Here is a 20,759-nt window from a genome sequence, read left to right as displayed (position 1 = left end):
TAAACCTGGTTCCTAAATCTCTGTCTTACCGTTATATAATCAGTCTCAAAGCTTACAGTGTCTCGATGCCTCATCCACATACACAATCTTCTTTCATGATTCTTAAACCAAGTGTTAGCTAATGATTAAGTTATGCTCTGTGCATAATTCTACCAGGCAGCTTCGTTTTTTATTTCTTATCCCCATTCCATATTAACCTACTACTTTTCCTTCTCTTCCTTTTCCTACTATCGAATTCCAGTCCCCCATGACTATTAAATTTTCGCCCTCGTTACCTGAATGATTTCTTTTATCTCATCATATGTTTCCTCAATCTCTTCGTTATCTGCGGAGCTAGTTGGCATATGAACTTGTACTACTGTGGTAGGCGTGGGCTTCGTGTCTATCTTGGCTACAGTACTGCGTTCACTATGCTATTCCTAGTAGCTTACCCGCGCTCCTATTTTTTATGCATTATCAAACTTACTCCTGAATTACCCCTATTTGATTTTGTATTTACAACAATGTATTCATCTGGCCTGAAGTCTTGTTCCTCCTGCCACTGAACACTAATTCCCAATATATTTATCTTTAACGTATCCATTTCCCTTTTTAAATTTTCTAACGTACCTGTCCGATTAAGGGATCTGACATTCCACGCTCCAAACCGTAGAACACCAGTTTTGTTTCTCCTGATAAAGACGTCGTCCTGAGTAGTCCCTGTCTAACGCTACACACACATCGCGGACCTTCACCAGGAATACCGGCTAGATACTATCTTGCAGGTATTCCAAAAACTCTCCACACGACTGTACAATAACACGGGACACTCGCGCAACCCGTTTATCCTTTCTCTGGGTAACTACGACCACAACCATAGATGGAAGCATAACAGACCAAAGACATTACTGGCTAGGAACTGAACATCTATGGTCTATAGAACGCTAACACGACAGTACTGGCGAGCCCCTGCAACACAGTTATTACTGGAAACCCAGATGTGCGACTAGCCGAAAAACAGGCAACCGCAGGGAAACCGTACTGTACACAGCACGCAAACCAGCCACACACACCCCCCTACACAGTCCGTGAGCCGATCTATGACCGATCGCCCACTAATCCACAACGACCTTGAACTGTTGCAGGGACGCAGCAACTGCAGCAAGCGCCCAACAAGCTCCAACAACGACAAAGGTAACGATGCACGATACCTCGAACTAACACAACCACACCTTGCATGCACTGTCGCAGATAGCAAGCCGCTACTGCCCTTACTACCCGTCCTACTGTCGCAGAGGTTTTTTTCCCTTGGCTCTTGCCTTGGCACTTTTTTTCCTCTGCCCTTACAACCGCTACCCTTCAATCGTTTTCGACCACTTCTATCTCCTGATGGACCATGTTAATGGGTAGTCTTACCCAGACGCATGGACAACATCACAGCCCGCATCCTGTGACGCCTGATTCAAAAACTAACATGTTTACGGAGGTGACAGTAGAACTTTTGGTTTGGTCACCACGTTGGTGTGGGCGTGGAGGGGCCCCATCCTTTGCGAAAAAGTCCCTGTCTGGAGATCCGAATGGGGGACTATTTTACCTCCCGAATATTTTACCCAAGAAGGCGCCCTCATCATTTAACCATACAGTAAAGCTGCATGCCCTCTGGAAAAACTACGGCTGTAGTTTCGGCTTGTTTTCAGCCGTTCGCATTACCAGCACAGCAAGGCCGTTTTGGTTAGTGTTACAAGGCCAGATCAGTCAATCATCCAGTCTATAAGCTCCCATCGCCTTGGAGATTATATGGGTTAATTAGTGATTATTATGTTACAATCCTCTTGTTGTAGTTGACCATGTATATCGAGACTTTGTTCATTGTCAAATGCAATGGCCTGGTACTGAGATAAATCCTTCGCTACGCAACCGCCTTTGGCTCACACAGCCTACATCTTCCACAGCCTCTCAACAACTGCTTCTACTTGCGACTCTGCGCCACTGGGCATTGTCGCCCTCCAAAGAACAACCACTTACAGATACTACAAACCAGTACCCTCACATCCCCACCAAAACAAAAATAGAGCTAGGTTACCTTTTGAGGGGACTCAGAAGTCCTAGCTAAAGTTATACAATAAAAAAATCAAAATTTGAAAATTACACTGATTAGTATTTCATGTCAAAGTAGTTGCAATAAGTATCTGACCCTGAGAACAAATTACTTTCAAAATATAACTAATGTTAATTAACCTTATCTCCATGCACATAAAACGTGATCAATGAATATAGCAATTTGAAAATTATTTAATGGCAGCAAGAACTTTACACATAATTTACTAAATGTCTGTTAATCAGCAAGAAAAATGTAAAAAAGATAAGATAATGTGACTGACACATTTTCCCTTTCGTTAGAGATATCAAGCATATTAGTAAAGGTTACTCTTAATTACAGACATGAATCACAGTGAAGAACATAATTGACACTAAGGAATGGAATCTGAATAAATGAGCCTAATTTAAATAACGTAATACAAATGTAAAACCTATATACACAAAAACATTGACACTATGGATCTGTCAAAACTACAGTTACAGGCATAAAACATTTTATCAATTAACAATTGAAATTTGTAAATTGGCACACAGCACACAGACTGCTTATACAAAAATCAGTACATACCTTTAAAGAAATATTTTGCATTTACAACCAAGTTACATTGAGTGAATCATTTATAAACAAAAGACATTTTGTTGGCTTGAGCACTTTTCACACCATAAGGAAATATTGGGTACTCTGCTTTGGAGCCCTACCTATAAGCTGAGCAGAACTTCACACGATTTCACTAGGGGGAGTGGCATCGTCGCCGCTGAGGACTCACAAACACTATACGTAACACAGCACTTGTTACTCTGCTTTTATCACTGTCCTATGTGTTGTGCTGGTCGTCACATGCAGTTACGACGTTTGATGCAAGGGAAGAGTGACATCGACGCCGCCGGAGACAGCAAGATCTAGAAGCTGTTGTTACGACCACGAAGAATCGCCGCATTCTGCCGTATGTTTCATCGGCGGCACGTGCCCGTTATGTTGACAAGTGCCGGACGCCAGTCAGCTGTGCGTGACGTCAGCCACCTCCTCCTCCACCAAACTGTAGCGCGTCGGGCGTCGAAGGTCATTGGCAGGCAGGCATGAAAACAATAAAATAACATTACGGCAGCGTGAGGTAGTAAAAGACTAACGCGCTGCGCGCTAAGCTGTGCACTGTTGCCTGCTTCCTGAAAACCAAAATACACGCTACAAGCGTCGCTCCGTTGTCCACTGCTGCGCCTGTCACAAGGACATAAGAGAGTCACACGATATCAAACACAGAGAATAAAATGCACTCACTGCAGCTACCGACTACAGTCTTCAACATCTCACAATAGCTACGCACTATTGTCCAAAGGTTTGTCCATCAGTAACATAGCATATTTACGAGGGTCGGTCAAAAAGTAATGCCTCCCATTTTTTTTCTACTTAAAGAAATTAAGTTAAGTGAAAAATTTGAATTTGGCGCCATTCCTCAAACCTTCTTCTGCAATCCACTGCAGTAGTAACTTTCTGTGTCAACAGGTGGCAGCACAGCAGAAGTTTGTAAGATGGCCGACATCGATGTTCGTTTGAGACAGCGTTGTGTGATTGAATTCTTGAATGCAGAAGGTGAAACGCCAATACGCATTCATGAAAGACTGAAGAAGGTGTATGGTGTTGTGACAGTGGATGTCAGCACTGTTAGACGATGGGTTCGTCGTTGTAAGGAAGCTGAAGGGCAAACACCGTTGACTGACGAAAAGCGGAGCGGCAGGCCGGTGAGTGCAGTGACTCCACACAACATTCAGCAAGTTGATGACATCATTCGTGGTGACCGTCGGGTGACTGCAGATGAAGTGTGTCGCATTATTTCTCTTAGTAAAGGCAGTGTGATCACGATTATTAAACAATTGGGGTACTCAAAAGTTTGTGCACGGTGGGTTCCAAGAATGTTAACCGATCAGAATAAAGAGGCAAGGAAAACAATAGCCTCCCAACACTTGCAGCGCTTCCGTTTGGAGGGAGATGAGTTTCTGAAAAAAATTGTGACCGGGGACGAAACATGGGTGCATTTTTTTGAACCCGAATCAAAGAGGCAGTCAATGGAGTGGCGTCACACAAGCTCGCCGAGGAAGAAAAAATTCAAAACTGTGCGATCGGCAGGGAAAGTTATGGCAACAGTTTTCTGGGATACAGAGGGTGTGATTCTGGTTGATTTTTTGGAGCAGGGATGCACAATAAATTCTGTTCAATACGTCACAACCCTCAACAAACTTAAAGCACGTCTTCAGCGAGTTCGCCCAACAAAATCACTGGCAGATGTTCTTTTTTTGCATGACAATGCAAGACCACACACCAGTCGTCACACCTCTGACGAGATTGTCAAAATTGGATGGGAAGTTTTGCCTCATCCCCCATACAGCCCTGACCTGGCACCATCAGACTTCCATCTGTTCGGGCCACTAAAAGAAGCTCATCGTGGGATTCATTTTGAAGATGAGGAGGCCGTCAAAACATCCGTGCGTCAATGGCTTAGGAAGCAGAGCTGTGATTTTTACCGTGCTGGGATACATGCCCTTGTTCAAAGATGGACCAACACTGTAGAGATGGGCGGAGATTACATTGAAAAATGACAAAATGATCCTCAATGTTGTGGTTTTCAACCTATGTAATTGCATTTAAATTTCCTGACAATTAAACGTAGAAAAAAAAATAGGAGGCATTACTTTTTGACTGACCCTCGTATAACTAAACACGGTTCACTAATTGACACTTCCTTGTGATAGTTCAGGACACTTATACAACTTAATGTTCTCAACATGTTGTAGGCTATGATATTTGCCAGATTTAATCACTTCTACCTCCACTGAATTCTAATCTTGAATAGTCCTTTGTAATAATGATTGAACTTTTTAATCTCCTCATTCACACTAGATCACTTCGTGTGTGTCCGAATTAGGATCAGATCTCCAACCTTGTACGTGATAGGTTTCACTATTTTATCGTGGGCTTGCTTCCTTTCTTCTGCTTTCGTCAAGTTCACTGACGTCTGAATCTTTATTCGAATACCAGTCAGAGCATCTTCATCATTATTCTTGTCTCGCAGAGCAGGATCTTCCTCAGAATCATCATAAGTCGCCAGTTCCTTTTCTCATCGGCAACGCATTAAGCCTCAACTTCACGCACGCAGCGCCCTTATTTTCTTCATTAATAAATCCTTTAAACATTATCTTCTTCTCGACACGATTTATTCTCGTCCGCAGACAACCCTTTTACAATTCAATACTGCACCTCATTTCAGTCAACCAATCGATTCCAAGAACTAATCCGACATTAAGAGATCCAACAATTAATACGCTCTGCTCATACTCGTCTTCATTGATTCTAAACTTCAATAGAGCTTGACCTTTAATGGGTTTGCTTCTATTACCTACAGCACTGACAATACGCACGCCGTTCACGGGGAATGTTGGAAATGCCACCAGATTATTTAATTGTGAAAACAGATTTTCTGAAATTGCACTCGCTTCCTTCGCTGAGGCCAGCAGTGCAGCCACAATAATTCCGCACACCTCCACCTCTACAAGGGGCATTAAGATTACTTGATCATTATTTTCATCCTCTCGATACAAATCGTCTTTAATATCATCTGCTCGTTCACACTTGATTGCGTTAATCGCTGCATCCGACCCATTTCTTGTAACTTGAGTTTCGGAGCGGGTCGTCTTCGAAACTTGACTTAGTTTACCGGTTCACGTTCCTGTGGATTACATACTGGGCTCCTTTCTTGTTCCGGCGATAGTTGTTGTCTTCTGTTTTCTTCATACTATGATTGATCTGAGTACTGATTGTAATTAAATCTGTTCGGTGCGTCATACTCATTTCTTCTTTGTTTTCCGTCCCCTCTTCTATAAAATCTGCTTGGTCTTCCATTAGTCAAAAATTCTTGTCGCGGTGGGCCATTACCACACGAATGACGATCGTCGTTATTTCTCTCGCGCTGTTCCCGTTCATGGTTAAGTACATCAATTCTATCGATCATTAGGCAGGTCTGCTCCATGTTCAATTTTGGAGTGAGTGCTAACTTTTCACGTAACGCGAAAGGTAGCTTCTGTATCAAAATTAACATCAATTCCTCTTCCTTGGCCGGATCATCAAGCTAGGCATTGCCGTTCCAAAATTTCTGCATATATTCACGCATTGTTCCATAATGTCTTGCGTAGTTCGGCGGTGTAAGAATCTTTGATTTTACTTCCCATTGCTTTTCTCGCGACCAAAATTTACTCAAGAATGCAGATTAAAATTCTTTGTACTGTGAATAATGTTCTGAAACACTGATGCTCCAGATATGTGCATTGCCTTTCCTGTGGCTAATGTACGTATCAATTTTCGCACGTTCCATATAATGTCTTGGAAACGCGTGTTTAAATTGCTTAATAAAGGCAACTGCATGGATACCTTGTTTCGGATCGTAATCTTGAAAGTTGCGTACGCTCAATCCATTATCTACAATAACGTTAACCATACTTTTATCAACTTCGCGTAACGCTGCATTGATTTCCTGACGTAAAAGGTCTTTATTGACATTGTTCAAACCATTTTCGGATAACATTACCTTTTGGCGAATTTTGCCTACTTCGGTACTCAGTTCAGTACATTGCATCTGTATACCTTGAGCTAACTTAACAATTGTTTCTTTGTTGCCTTTACATGTACTCTTAATTTTAAAAATTTCATCATTTTGAGCCTTAACTGCTTCTTGAATTTTGTTAACTAACGTGCTCGATTGTTTACCTTGTTCATTAACTTTTGTGTTATGATCTTGCATTTTATTTTCAAGTTCTTCATGTTTGGTATCACTTTCCTTTTGGATCTCCTTATGTTTCTGGTTAAGTGAATTAGTGAACTCAGTTCGCGAGTTAACCATTGCATTTGATAAATTATTTATTTCTTCATTGGCGTTCCTACTTTCCTGTTTGATTTCTCTCAACATCCGCACTATGGAATCGTTAGTGCTAACATTCGTTCCCGTTTGCTGACTACTCACTGGTGTTGAACTAGGCGTCGTTGAATCGAAACTAACCACACCACTATCTTTCATTACGTTAAGTGTGGTATTCTCAAGTCCAAACTCACATTCTACATTGACTAAAGCATTAACTTGTCCCTCCTCATTAATAATTTCACTGTTGTTTTGCGTTGTGTCCGCCATGTTAACAATGTTCACAAAAACACTGTCTGTTAATAATTAGTTCCAACACTTAATTTAAAAGATCATATTATAAATATCACAGTCTCTAACATAATTCAGCGGTCCTTTCCTAATTTCTTCTGTGCAGCGTGGAAAACAATTAGAAACGAAGCGCCGCGTTCACAATTAGCTGCATCACTCACTGTTTGTTGTGCCGTCTTCTCCGAAGATTGCGAAAGAATCAACGTCCGACACACGCGTCGCCAAATATAAGCTCCCGTCTCCTTGGAGATTATATAGATTAATTAATGATTATTATGTTACAATCCTCTTGTTGCAGTTGACAGTGTATATCGAGACTTCGTTCGTTGTTAAATGCATGGGTGCAGTACTAACTGATGGAGGCGCATTAAGAACTGGTAGAATTTAATTTATTACCTTTATCACATGCACAAATATAAACACACTATTATTCAAAATGTGTGCCACTACTATTAAACATAGAGATAAATCCTTCGCTACGCAACCGCCTTTGACTCACGCAGCCTACACCTTCCACAGCCTCTCCACAACTGCCTCTGCTTGCGACTCTCTGCGCAACTGGGCATTGTCGCCCTCCAAAGAACAACCACTTACAGATATTACACACCAGTACCCTCACAAGACTGTTGCCCCTGCAACTACTGGAAAGGCTACCACCCCTCTTCTGGAACCACACGCTTGTCTGGCCTCTCAACAGATACCCCTCCGTTGTGGTTGCACCTACGGTACGGCTGTCTGAATCGCTGAGGCACGTAGGCTTCCCCACCAATGGCAAGGTCCATGTTTCATAAGTACTATGAAAGTCAAAATGCTCTCATACGCTTCATAATTTTTATTTGTCCTTCAAATGAAAACTAACACTTCTGCACTATCTGAAACAACTGAAACTTTCTGGCAGTTTATAACTGTGTTCCGGACCGAGATTCGAACTCGGGACTTTTACCTTTCGCGGGCAAGTGCTCTACCATCTGAGCTACCCAAACACGACTTACGAGCCATCCTCACAGCTTCAGTTACGCCAGTACCTCGTCTCCTACCTTCCGTAGAGCACTGCCCGCAAAAGGCAAAGGTCCCGGCTTCTAGTCTCCGTCGGGCACTCAGTTTTAATCTACCAGGAAGTTTAATATCAGCGCACTCTCTGCTGTAGAGTGAAAACCTCAATCTGAAACATCTTTTGGCTAATTCGGAACCAAAGAGAACCACTCGATTTTTCGCCTACAACTGAGTTAATATATTTTCAGCGACATTATTTACTTTTCGAGCCACAGTGTTTGCTGAGAAACTGATATTTTTAAATAAATTATCCTTCTCTGGACACATTTCTTCAAATAATGGAATCATGCCATCCTTTATTAATTTGCCTTCGGTAAACGACGCACGGAAGCAACAAGGGATCGTGAAAGAGCGTTACGAGGGGCATTAATTTGTAGCAACGTACAGGGTGGGCGAGATGTTTTCATACCCCTGTTACCCCTGTATAATAAGTGTTATGCAGATATGTAGTTTTGTTACTTCTTATCAATTGTTGGAATCGATCATTATAATTCGTGTTTACACAGTAGCAGTCGCAGTCGTGTTTTGATTTGAATCCGTGGCAAACGTGAGCGGTCATAGCACTTAGTGACAAGAATGTGGGTGCACGAATGACAATACACAGGACAGAGAAATGAGACAGATTACGGAAGCATTCTACGTGTATTAAATAAGGCTCCATCGTGAAAGTCAATACGTCCGAACTGGAAAAGACGTCTTTTGCATTTGGCAATGTTAAAGACAGGCTGCAGTGTGGAAGGAAGAAGATACGAAAAGAGACACGTGCCGGAGTCTCTGTTTTGATTGAGTCATTTCCTATGAAGTCGAAACGAAAACGTGCTTCGGAATGCGGTATACCGAGGACAACAGTCCGAGATCACATGAAAAAAGACGTACAGGTCAGACATTTTCGACCGACGATCGTAAACGAGTTATCAGATGCAGATCGGATTGAGCTCATTTTAGAACATTGTACTTTGTTAACTCACTTTACAAATGTAGAATCGTGCAAAATTATATTTTCAGATGAATGTGCCATTATCGCAGCTCATGTGCTTGGAAATATTGTCGTTTGGGCCAAAGAGACTCATTATACAGTCGGGTCAGAAAGAACCCGCCTCACGTAATGATATGGGAAGCGATGAAATCACATCTGCTCGGACTGTGCTTCTTTTAAGGCGCTTTGAATGGTGCATATTATTTACACATGTTACAAACACGATTAATACCTCAGCTTCAGGAAAGGGGCTTCACAGAACGCATATGGTTTCAGCAAGACGGAGCGCCTCATCACTACACTCTTGCACTGCGCGAATTCTTAAATGAACACTTTCCAGGACGGTGGATAGGTCGTGATTCACTAGTAACATCAGTTGCCTTGAAATAACCAGCAAGAAGTCCTGACCTCACCACACCTGACAACTCGTTATGTGCAGCCATTGAAGCACATATATCCGCACGTCGTTATGCTACAATCGGAGAACTGAACAATTCTGTTGTGTATGCATTTCGCACTATAATACCTCACATACTCATAAATTTGTCAAGGAGAACATGCGGGCTACAGAAACGTGTTTACGCGGGATGGGGAACATACCAATATATTGGGTACATAATACGTAAGTAAGTACTTGTGCAAACACAAATCATATCAATTAGATTTCAATACTATGGGGTACGGGGGGCACTCGCCTATTCTGTATATGAAAAGATATCAGGCCCACAGCTTAAAGTCAAACAATAAGCTTTTCACTGTGTGATGACTTCTTCAGTGCCACTCTTTAGCAATTCATAAAGATTGGTAGCATTGGTAAGCGTCACGAAATGTTCTGAATTGTACCAAGGAGTTCTAAGCATTACTAGGCAGACTATCAGGCCTCAAGAAAACTTAGACTATAGCTAGATCTTGGCCATTGGGACTTGGTGGAAGAGCCAGTGTGGCCCTTAGGCTAAAATGTTTAGAGACCTCTGGCCTAGAGGAATGCTCTCCATGGTGGGGGGAGGGGAGAGGGGGACGGGGCGTTCCTGGTCCATGGTAAATTTGTGGGGCGCTTAGGATCAAATGACGATCTCTTTCAGTCGGGGTACGAACTTTTCTGAACAAAGTTGATTCTTTAAGCTACGTTTACACTGAGGGATTTGTCGCGGAGATTTGTACACGGCACAAGTCGCGGAGAAAAGTATCTCGGCACTAGTATATCGCGACTTAGTCCAGGGAGATGTGCCCGGCACAAGTAGCCAGGTACAGCGTTCTCACTGGCTGCATGTAGCCAGTCAGTTTCACGGAACATGGCGTCTGACGCAGAACTTTTATTTCTATGCGCTAGCGCTGTGAATCTAATTGTAAAACGGGAGAATAAAAATCGGATAAAGGAACGTAGATGGTGGATGCGTAATTTTCTCAGTAAACGGTGCAGTCATGGAGCTTAGAGTTCAGTGATGAGTGACCTAAAAGTTCAAGACGTATAGGGTTACAAAAATTTTGCTCGTATGTCTACGACGGACTTTGAAGTATTACTAAATATGGCTGCCCAATACTACACATTGAAGGACACAAATTTTCGAGATGCTGCAACCTGCTGATGAACAACTTGCCGTTACATTACGCTTTTTAGCTACTGGAGATTCGTATAGCATGCATAGGATTTCCAAATCCAAAATCGGTCAAATAATACCAAAAGTGTGTGGAGCTATAATAAAGGCACTTCAAGGTGAAATTAAGTTAGGAACTGTTATCTTTATCTATCTTGTATTTAAATGAAAATTTAAAATGAAGAAGCTGTTACTACTTGACAACTTCAGTTTTCTGCTGAAAAAATATATACATATTCGGACTGTCCCTCAAAGTTCATTTCAGTTACCTGACTTGTAAACTCAAATTGTTCTAGCTCTTCCATTTTTGCTTCGGAGATCACATCTTGTATCTTCTGTTGTAAAATTTTTAAACGTTTATTGTTCCATATTTCTCTCAGTTAACATTCAACGTATTTTGAAAACGACGTGAACATGTCGTCCTTTTTCCCTAGAATGTGCTGGTTAGTGCGCTTGAGCACCTCGTATGCAGCATCTGTTGTGTTTAGATTATCGCTGATAATCTTAGCCTTCTTCCGTGGTTGACTTGAAGGCTCCGATTGTGTACTCGAGGTACTCTGTTCTTTTCTGTAGGTACCCTGTTGCTCTTCCAGCGTTGTATCCTCTTCACAAAAAAACCGGAAAAAACATTCTTCAGATTTTTTGTTTATTTTTTTAGGTATCGAATTCTGATGCACAGTGGAAGGAAATTGCACGAGAATTTGAGATTCGCTGGAACTTTCCTCACTACATAGGGGCTTTAGATGGTAAACACTTACAAAAAGTTAATACTGCATATGCTGGAAGCACTTATTATAACTACAAACACACTTTCAGTATTGTTTTAATGGCATTAGTAAATGCAGACTACCAGTTTATTTATGCAGATGTGGGAGTGCAAGGACGTATATCAGATGCAGGTGTATTTAAACGTACAAGCTTCAACAAAGCCCTTCAAGCAGGTGTGCTGCATGTACCAGGGTCGGAATCTCTGTCTGGAAGAACGGTGTCTACACCATACGTAATTGTTGCTGACGATGCCTTTGTATTACAACAATACGTCATGAAGCCCTTCCCAGAGAGTCATAACAAAGGCAGCAACGAAAGAATATATAATTACAGGCTCAGTAGATCCCGACGAGTTGTAGAAAATGCCTTTGGCATATTACCATCACTCTTTCGTGTTCTACGAAAACCGGTTCACCTCCATCCCCAGAAAGCAAGTATTGTAGCTTTGTGCTGCATTTATCTCCACAATTTCTTAGGAATAAATGGAGAAGCTCGCGTAATTTATTCTCCGCCAGGCAGTTTTGATTATGAAAAAATAGAACGAGTAAACCTGGGAGATGGAGAGACCACCCACCACTCACATCGCTGCCAAGAACGGGTAGAAATGCTGTCGAAGACGCGAAGCAAGTGAGGAATCAGTTTGCTGCATATTTTGTCACTGACGAAGGACGATTGGAGTGGCAATATTTGTTTGCTTAGTTCAGTGATGAATATCAAATCCATAGAAACGCTTTCTTTTTCCGCGCACAAATGTAAACAACACAATTACATTCCTGAATATTATATAAATAAATATTTTTTATAGAAATAATGTAAAATAAATATGCTATAACTTACCTCAAACGTGATTAATCTCGTTCTTGGTTTGTTTATATCCTTTAGGAAGAGCAACGATTCGAAGGCATACCATTTTCATGAGTAAATCTCTTCTCTTCCAGAACCTGATATCTTCGAAGAAACACATTTACTGAATTCCCTGAGGAATTGTGACCTCAGGTTATGTAATGTACTGTCCATCTCCTTATCGGAAAGTTCGAATAAACACGTAAGCCCATGAATTGCATCTCGTTCAGAGTTTCTGTTTTTGTAATCAGGGGATGTGGGATACCACAACGAATGTCTTTCGCGAAATTCTTCAATAACTTTCAGAGTATTATTTAGCGTCCATTCCATCTTTGCATATTGACATTTAAGGACTGACACAGAATACTACAAAAACTTAACCTTGTACACACAATTGATTACTTGTACCGAAGATGCAACGCAACGAGTCTGCCTGTGAACTGTCCATGCGCAGTAGGAAATGTATCTGGGATTTGTGCCGTGTTTTCAGTCAGTGAGCGAATACAGGCATATGTGCCAGAACAGAGTGTTTCTCGGAATTCTGGCAATGATGTTTCAGGAACTTGCAGTTTGTGCCACATCTCATCGGCTACATGTGCCGGTCACAAATCTCCGCGGCAAATCCCTCAGCGTAAACGTAGCTTTAAGAAGGAATTTATTGAAACAGCACAAAGATACAGCTTATTCAACTGATTTATTATGTATAGTAAAATTAAAGAAATGAAATTACAGCTACATGGAGATAATTTGATGACAGACTAAAGCTATTATCGAAAGATGCATTCATCTACAGTTACTTGCATATACACTTATGCGTGGCGATGACACGAAATGCAAAATGTACACGCCTTTATGTATTAAAATCAAATAGTGGATATACTAGACACCATCGGGTGGCACTTTTTACTACAGGACTTTTCACAGCTATTAAATAAATTCGGGTCAATGTCGTACGCAGTTAAATTGGTTGCCAGTGCTTTCCTGTTTGTCAGACACACGCACAATTATAGAGCGTGAAACAGAATTACAAATCGCACATCAGCAAGACTTTTTCAATAGTTACTCATACCACATCAGAAAGTAAGTGCAGGATAGAATAAATGAAAACAAAACAGTGATACGAAAAAAAAATATTCATATGTTTGAAAGATAACGAAACATATCTGTTCTATAGCTCATCTACGATCCGCCAAGGTGGGCTCATTAAGTCAATATTGAAAATGAAAGACAAAATTTATCGCTGATGCCAAGTTAAAAGGGATAGGGGAGAGAGAATTTTTCCTAGCTCTGCAAATATTTTCAATAGAATGCAGGTACAGTACAAAATGTATGGGCTCGTCCGGGATTTGAACCCGGGACCTCTCGCACCCGAAGCGAGAATCATACCCCTAGACCAACGAGCCAGGCTCAACTTTACCTGATGACGGAAAATGACATCGCAAAACCTAGCGGCGCAGAAAACTGCGGGGGCGTGACTTGCTGAGCCATTACTTTCCTTTCTTTCACCTCGCCTCACGGCCTGCGTTGTCTTCCGTTCATACAGCTGACGTATGAACTTACCTGAGTATGGCTCTGTCGTAATAAAGTATCACACGGGTAATTCCGTGGTGAAGTTACAAATTTTCAGGGATGATGGAGACCTTGATACGTTCACCCTTGAACGTATCAAGGTGGGGTAAGGGGCCTCCGTCCGGGAACGACCGAGTCAAAAGTTACAAGCGAAAATCGCTCTGGTGCAGTGGACCTCTTCTGATTTGCTTTCCTTATTTCGGGAGAAACTAGTATGAACCAGAACAAGAACAAGAAAAGGACGCGTGGTAAACATGGCTCTAAAACAGATACCTTAAGAGCTGTGAGATCTTGTTCAGCATGAGGGATGTTTTTCCCAGCGGCAAATAAGAATAGTGCATATGTTTACTGAACTGTTTTTAATTTTTTAGTCTGTACCACATCCTCCAAAAATGTGGATAGCAAATAGCTTGCAGTATAAAGATCACTTTTCAGAGGTATAAGAACCTTTTTCGCTTATATTTCAAATTTGTGGTCAGGACTTATGGTACCAAACTGCTGTCATCGGTCCCTAAGCTTACACATTACTTAATGTAACCTAAACTAGCTTACACTAAGGACGACACACACACACACACACACACACACACACACACACACACACACATGCCCGAAGGAGGACTCGAACCTCCGACGGGGGAAGCGGCGCGGACCCTGACAAGACGCCTGAGACCGCTCGGCTATCCCGCGCGGCTTTTCGCTTATAACTTTTGACTCAGTCGTTACCGGAACAGGGTCCATTTTCGCAAATTGCTACATTTATCTTTCTGAATCATTCCTGGAATTTTGTAAGATCATCACAGAATCACGCTGTATGGGATGTAACAAACATTCAGGGTCAAAATTAAATTGGTGACGGAGAATCCCAAAATGAGTTGTTTGAAGTAAGGAACTAGTGATCAGAAATGAACTTCTTTTTTCTTTTTACGCAAACAAATGTGGTATACTTGTAATTGCTTATTGTGCTCTCGTTTAACACCCATCATTTTAAGAATTATTGTAATTCCAAATATATTATTGAAGTTATTTCAGTTGGTATCCTGGAGGAGAGTACTCTTTTAGCGTTTAAAGTGGGGAGTGTTGATCTCCATATAAAATAACCAACTTTCATTGTGCGATGAGGCTGGGCACGTCGATCGAAAGCAAGAATGACGTGATGACAGTTTAAAAGCGAGTCGAAGATTCCTTGTGGCATTTGTAAAATCCTCAGGCGGAGTGATTCTTGCTGGATAGAAAGATCTTAATTTTTCTGATGGGGCGCTCTGTGGGAAGGACGAGCCTATTCAATGTTCAGAAACTGTTCTATCTATTTTACAATATTACCACAGGATCATCTGGGAAAACTAAGAATTGTTTGGGCTGCGAAAGATTGTTTCCATTGGAAACAGAGCCTGGACTCGTTAAAAGTGGGTGAGTAAAGTGTAGAAAGAGGGGTAAACTGAACGAAGGCCGAAGGTATCTGTACTATAACATAACGTCTTACCCGCACTCCAGGAACGAAGCTGACAGTCGGCGAAGGCAGTCGGACCTGTCAATGTGCTGTGGCCGCCCCATGCCTCCATCTGACAACAGCGCGGCAGCTGGATCGTAGCCAACGGCATATGGAGCCCACTACAACTATTTGTAATGGGTAGCGTGTGTGACGTCACCAAGTCGGTACCGTCCCAGGGCGAGTGCTGCGAACACCGACTCAAAGGAAGGCCTCAGCGCTTGTTGGTGACGTCACGTCAGCTAGGCACGGCGAACGCCAGTTCTGTTGCAGGCAGAAACGCATGGGCGTGCTTGTCACTATAAATCTCTTATTTTTGGACAAAATGTTTGGTATTGTTTTGGATTCTGCAGTTTTATTTAGATGAAAGATTTTCTTACTATCGTAAAGCTAAAAATGAAGATCATAGTTTTGTATTACTGAATCCTGTCGAAACAAACGTAGATCAATATTAGAAGATGCTTTGCCCCATCGCAAGCTTCGGAAATTTTACATTCAAGTAACTATATTTACTTGATCCATTTTGCTATCGAAACTTACCCCAACCCACTTACAATGAACTCGTTTCTTTTATTTATTTGCTTATTTCTGTTTGACATCGTCACTGGAAATGTGAACTAATTTACATGTGTAAATGTCCAACTGTTGCCAGTCATTACATTACAGTCGTTTTCAACGAAAGGAATTCTAAACAGGAAACAAAATAGCTTCATACATCTAAAATACTGCTGAGCTTAAGCTTTTTTAAATATGCACATTAGAAAAGATAAATATTCCCCTCTTGCAACTGAAAGGAGGAACTTTATAAGATAAAAAAATTTTATTTGATAAGACAAGTATCTCTCTTTTGCCTCTTCTTCTGTCCCCCACCCCCTCCCCCAACGTGTACAATTGCAAGATATTTCATTAACATTCAGTGCTCCTCACCCCATAGTCAACCAAGATACCTAAAGAAGAGCACCAATATGTTCACAGCTTCTTGTAAAAGCAACCCAATACAAACGTAACTTCCTCAGATTTACAAATAAGGTAAAGAAGGACGAATTTTGCTGCTGCTGGACCATGAAGTTGTTTTTCTATGTCAATCCTTAAAACAGGTGGAAATTTAAGTTCGGGAGTTCACTATTTGTTAAGAAGTGTAATGAATTGCACAATTAATTGATTGCAGAAATCTCTCAGAACAATGCGTGTTGGTCAACTACCGCCAATAGTTTCACATTTTCCTGTGTCAGGGAGGGAGACACCACCATTATGAGTATGCCTGCAACAGACCTGGCGTTCGCCGTGCCTAGCTGACGTGACGTCACCAACAAGCGCCGAGGCCTTCCTTTGAGTCGGTGTTGGTGCTGCGCGTCGTCTCACTGTAATCTTGGAAAAAACAGTGGGTTAAAGCCAATACTTTTAACGTTCTCTCTCCTGAAACTGGGTACCAGCTCCGAGATCCTCTGCAAGAACCAATACTCTGATTTGATAATGCAAGTATTAAAGGGCTACGGACAGGCTGGAAAATTCCAGACTTAAACAATGTAAAATTTATTCATATAAAAAATTCCCTTTTCTCAGAAACTATTGAGAATAATAATTTGGAAAAAAAATCACATGTAGGTTACACGTTTCTAACCACTTTAACAGAGGGATTGTGAAGGAATTGATTAGCTTAGAGGTAATAGTCATTTTTGTAAAAAGTGAATATAAGAATAAATCTGTCTACTCTTTTTCTGTATGTAAGGCACTAACGTCTTTCTCAGATTTACAAAAGAAGAAATTTACTTTGTTAAAATATGCACACTACTCCAGTGAGTACACCCTGTAATTTTCAACGAATTGTAACAAATATGAACTGAGAAGCAGTACACTTTAACCTTAAAAAATACAATTTACTGGAAAAAGCCATTAAGTTGTCAGCGCATCCTTGCTTCGTATAATGGGCTGTCAGCTGCCTCTTGCATTTCATCTTGCAGTTTTCTACTCCCTGCTCATCTGCACTGTCTTCCCTTTGTTTCAAGGTTTCTAAGAGCTCTCTTGATGGTCCAAGTCTTTCCTTAGCTAAATTTAACAGTTCTTCCACTGTGAAACAACAGACAGGTTGTAGCAGTCTTTTCAGGACTTCACACATTGCAACATTTCTTTCATTGAGAACGTTACCACTACATCATAGACACCAAAATGCAGTGTACTAATTGACGCAAATACTGTCTTGCAAACTCTGTCTCAGATTATGCTGTTGATGGACTTGTTAGCATCCTGGGTTAGGCCACGAAGACACTTCTTCAATAGTCTTACATCTGACGGATCTTTGTAAGTTTCCTTCAAGAGCTCCACTATGACGAAAAGTATAGCTGGTTTGTGAATAAATTTCTTACCATTTTGCTCTGTTCTGTGGTATTTGCTCCATGCGGACTTCTTGGAGATCATAGACTATGAATGAATGTATCATCTGTTGAAGAGAGGTGAAAAAACTGGCTATACAGCTTTTCTCATGTCTTCTACATTAACGAGATTTTCAACAATAGTGAGGCCATAATAATTTTGAATTTCATTTGAGGCAAATTCTATGAGTCTGTTCTTAGCATCTAATCCTCTTCCATCTTGAAGTATCTTACTCATGTACGCAGTTTTCAGTTGTCGCAGCCTCATATCCATTCGCCTTTGTACACTCCAGTTTAGTGATAGTTACATTTTCTCCATATGGCTTCTCTTTCTCAACTACAATGAAAGCTTTTGAATCCCTGTCTGTCCCGACAGCTGAATAGTCAGCGAGACGGAATGCCGTGCAAAGGGGCCCGGGTTTGATTCCCGGTTGCGTCGAAGATTTTTTTCCTTTCACGGACTGGGTGTTGTGTTGTCCAAATCATCATCATCTCATCCCCATCGACGCGCAAGTCGCCGAAGTAGCGTCGACTCAAAAGACTTGCACCAGGCGACCGATCTACCCGACGGGAGGGTCTAGCCATACGACATTTCATTTATATTTGCATTGCCAATTCCTAAATAATTGCCCTCGGATGCAGGTGATACAAAAAATAAATTTCGGTCTGAGATTTGTCAAATGTACATGGCCACAACCGCGCTGTGTTTTATTTAAATCAAAGAATAAACAAGAAAAGAGTCACTAATGTATATGTATCGTATACGGTTGCAAAGGGGAAATTTCATAGATTAAGGTCAATAAAGAAAACAAAAATGGAAAACTTCAAGATTTCAACCTGCCCAGTATCCCTTAGTTACTTAAGAAATTTTGTCAGCTTCCTAATGCAATGGAAAAAGCTAAGAATATTATAAAACTTACAAATGGTACATTTTATTCGTTGCTTCATGATACAACAACAGTCACTTATTGTATATGTTTTCAGCATTTCTGTAGGCTACAAATATTTGTTACTGGGTAAGTTTCAGACATAGCTTTAGACTAGGTTCGTTGCATGTTACTTTGTGTCAGTTTCGCAGGTCTTCGACTCTGAGAAGACGAAAATAGTGAGAGCATTCAAAATGAGATCTGCACTCTTTGGCCAGTTTGTGCAAGAGACTTGATAATGAATTGTATATAAACGCCTCATGAACAAGTGTTTACTAAGCATTTGGATCGCGATCATCAACTTGAAGGTAAAGTAGAAATCTTTCCGAGTTACTCAAGTGTTATTTTCCACGTAATAGGTTATGTACGTCATTGTTTATTAAAATCATGAATGTTTACAATAATTATAAATCCTTTCTAACATTGTTGATGTTCGCTGCAAACGGGCTAAGCAGAGAGATTAACTCATATTTACCGAATCTGTGCATACGTGCTGTAAGACAACAACCTGATATAGTGTAGGATTCAAGTTCTTTCAAACAATTACGTTTGACAGTTCATTGCTAAGCAGCGCAAATCATAGAGAAAATGTCTAAACAGCTTCTGGAAACAATAGTTGACTATATTCGCTTTTCTGAGAGATACAATGCCGTAAATATGTGAAGGAAATCACTTCAGAAATATAATATTTTGACAAACAGTTATTCTGAAGTGAGGAACGAAAGCCCAGTAAACAACAGTAGACAGGCTTTACTCTTATTTTCAAAGGAAACACAGATTTCTGCATATTTATATGTTAATTTTGTATTGAACCGTGGATCTAGGAACGTCGCAGAGGCTTCGTCCCGATGTAGGCTTCAGTGGTACACGACCCCACAACAGCCTACAACAGTCCACTCACCCCACCGCCGCCCCACACCGAACCCAGCGTTATTGTGCGGTTCTGCCCCCAGTGGGCTTCCGCGGCAACGTCTCATACCGGATGAGTGAAACCCCGAATGTTTGCGTGATAAGGTAATTATCGTGTAAGCGTAAGTGGAGACAGTCTTTGCGCAGCAATCGCCGACGCGGTGTAACTGAGGCAGAATAACGGGAACCAGGCTGCATTCGCCGAGGCAGATGGAAAACCGCCTTAAAAACTATCCACAGGCTGGCCGGCAGACCGGACTTCGACACTAATCCACTGGGCGGATTCGTGCCGGTGACCGGCACGCCTTCCCGCTAGGGAAGCAGCCCGTTAGACCGCGCGGCTAGTCGGGCGGGATTCTGCAGATTTAGTGACTATCTTTTCGATTCTAGTTTTATGTCCTGAATTTTGCTTTTCTTATTTAGAAGCTCTTTCTTTGACGTGGATTCAAACTCTAGAGACTGCACAGTGGACAAAAGCTCGAAAATGATGCAAGTAACTTGTATTTGAAGGGCTTATTTCAATAGTGGTACAAGTCCACTTTTCAAAAAACTGGAGTTATCCTCACGTACGTACTCATACAAGCAGTTTTTAATTAATTTGCATAGTGGGACAGTTCCAGCTTCGTCCTGCTGCCAACAGAGTGCACCTCAATGCTGATGCATTAGAGAAAGCAAGCAGGAATTTATTTCAGTAGTGGTACAAGTCTGTGCTTTTATGTATTGCAGCTTGTTGCTATTTCTTGCGAAGATGATGGGTTCGGGAGCATTATCAAGTGACTGTGATACAATTGATGATTCAGATTTTCGAACGACTGCAAGTAAAAAGAATTTTCTTACTTTTCTCTCAGCATTAGAGACAATTTGTTCCAAAAAAAGAAATATGCGAGAATGAAGGTTATGTTGACAATAACAATGGAAAATGAGGGTGTACATCTTAAGGTATTTCACATATACGTATGTTTTCAATCATCTGGTGCTGTATAAATCATAA

At 41.3% G+C, this 20,759-nt stretch overlaps 1 non-coding gene across 1 annotated transcript; it reads right to left on the bottom strand.

Annotated features, from left to right (window-relative positions):
* Positions 1-13,837: 13,837 nt before the first annotated feature.
* On the bottom strand, positions 13,838-13,909 carry Trnap-cgg (transfer RNA proline (anticodon CGG)). Its single transcript has one exon. It is a non-coding gene; the product is annotated as a tRNA-Pro (tRNA).
* Between the last annotated feature and the right edge of the window lie 6,850 nt (positions 13,910-20,759).

Source organism: Schistocerca serialis, chromosome 2, assembly GCF_023864345.2.
Source record: "Schistocerca serialis cubense isolate TAMUIC-IGC-003099 chromosome 2, iqSchSeri2.2, whole genome shotgun sequence".
NCBI lineage: Eukaryota > Metazoa > Arthropoda > Insecta > Orthoptera > Acrididae > Schistocerca > Schistocerca serialis.
The sequence above is the reverse complement of the archived record's forward strand: the minus strand, read 5'-3'. Positions and strand labels throughout refer to the sequence as shown.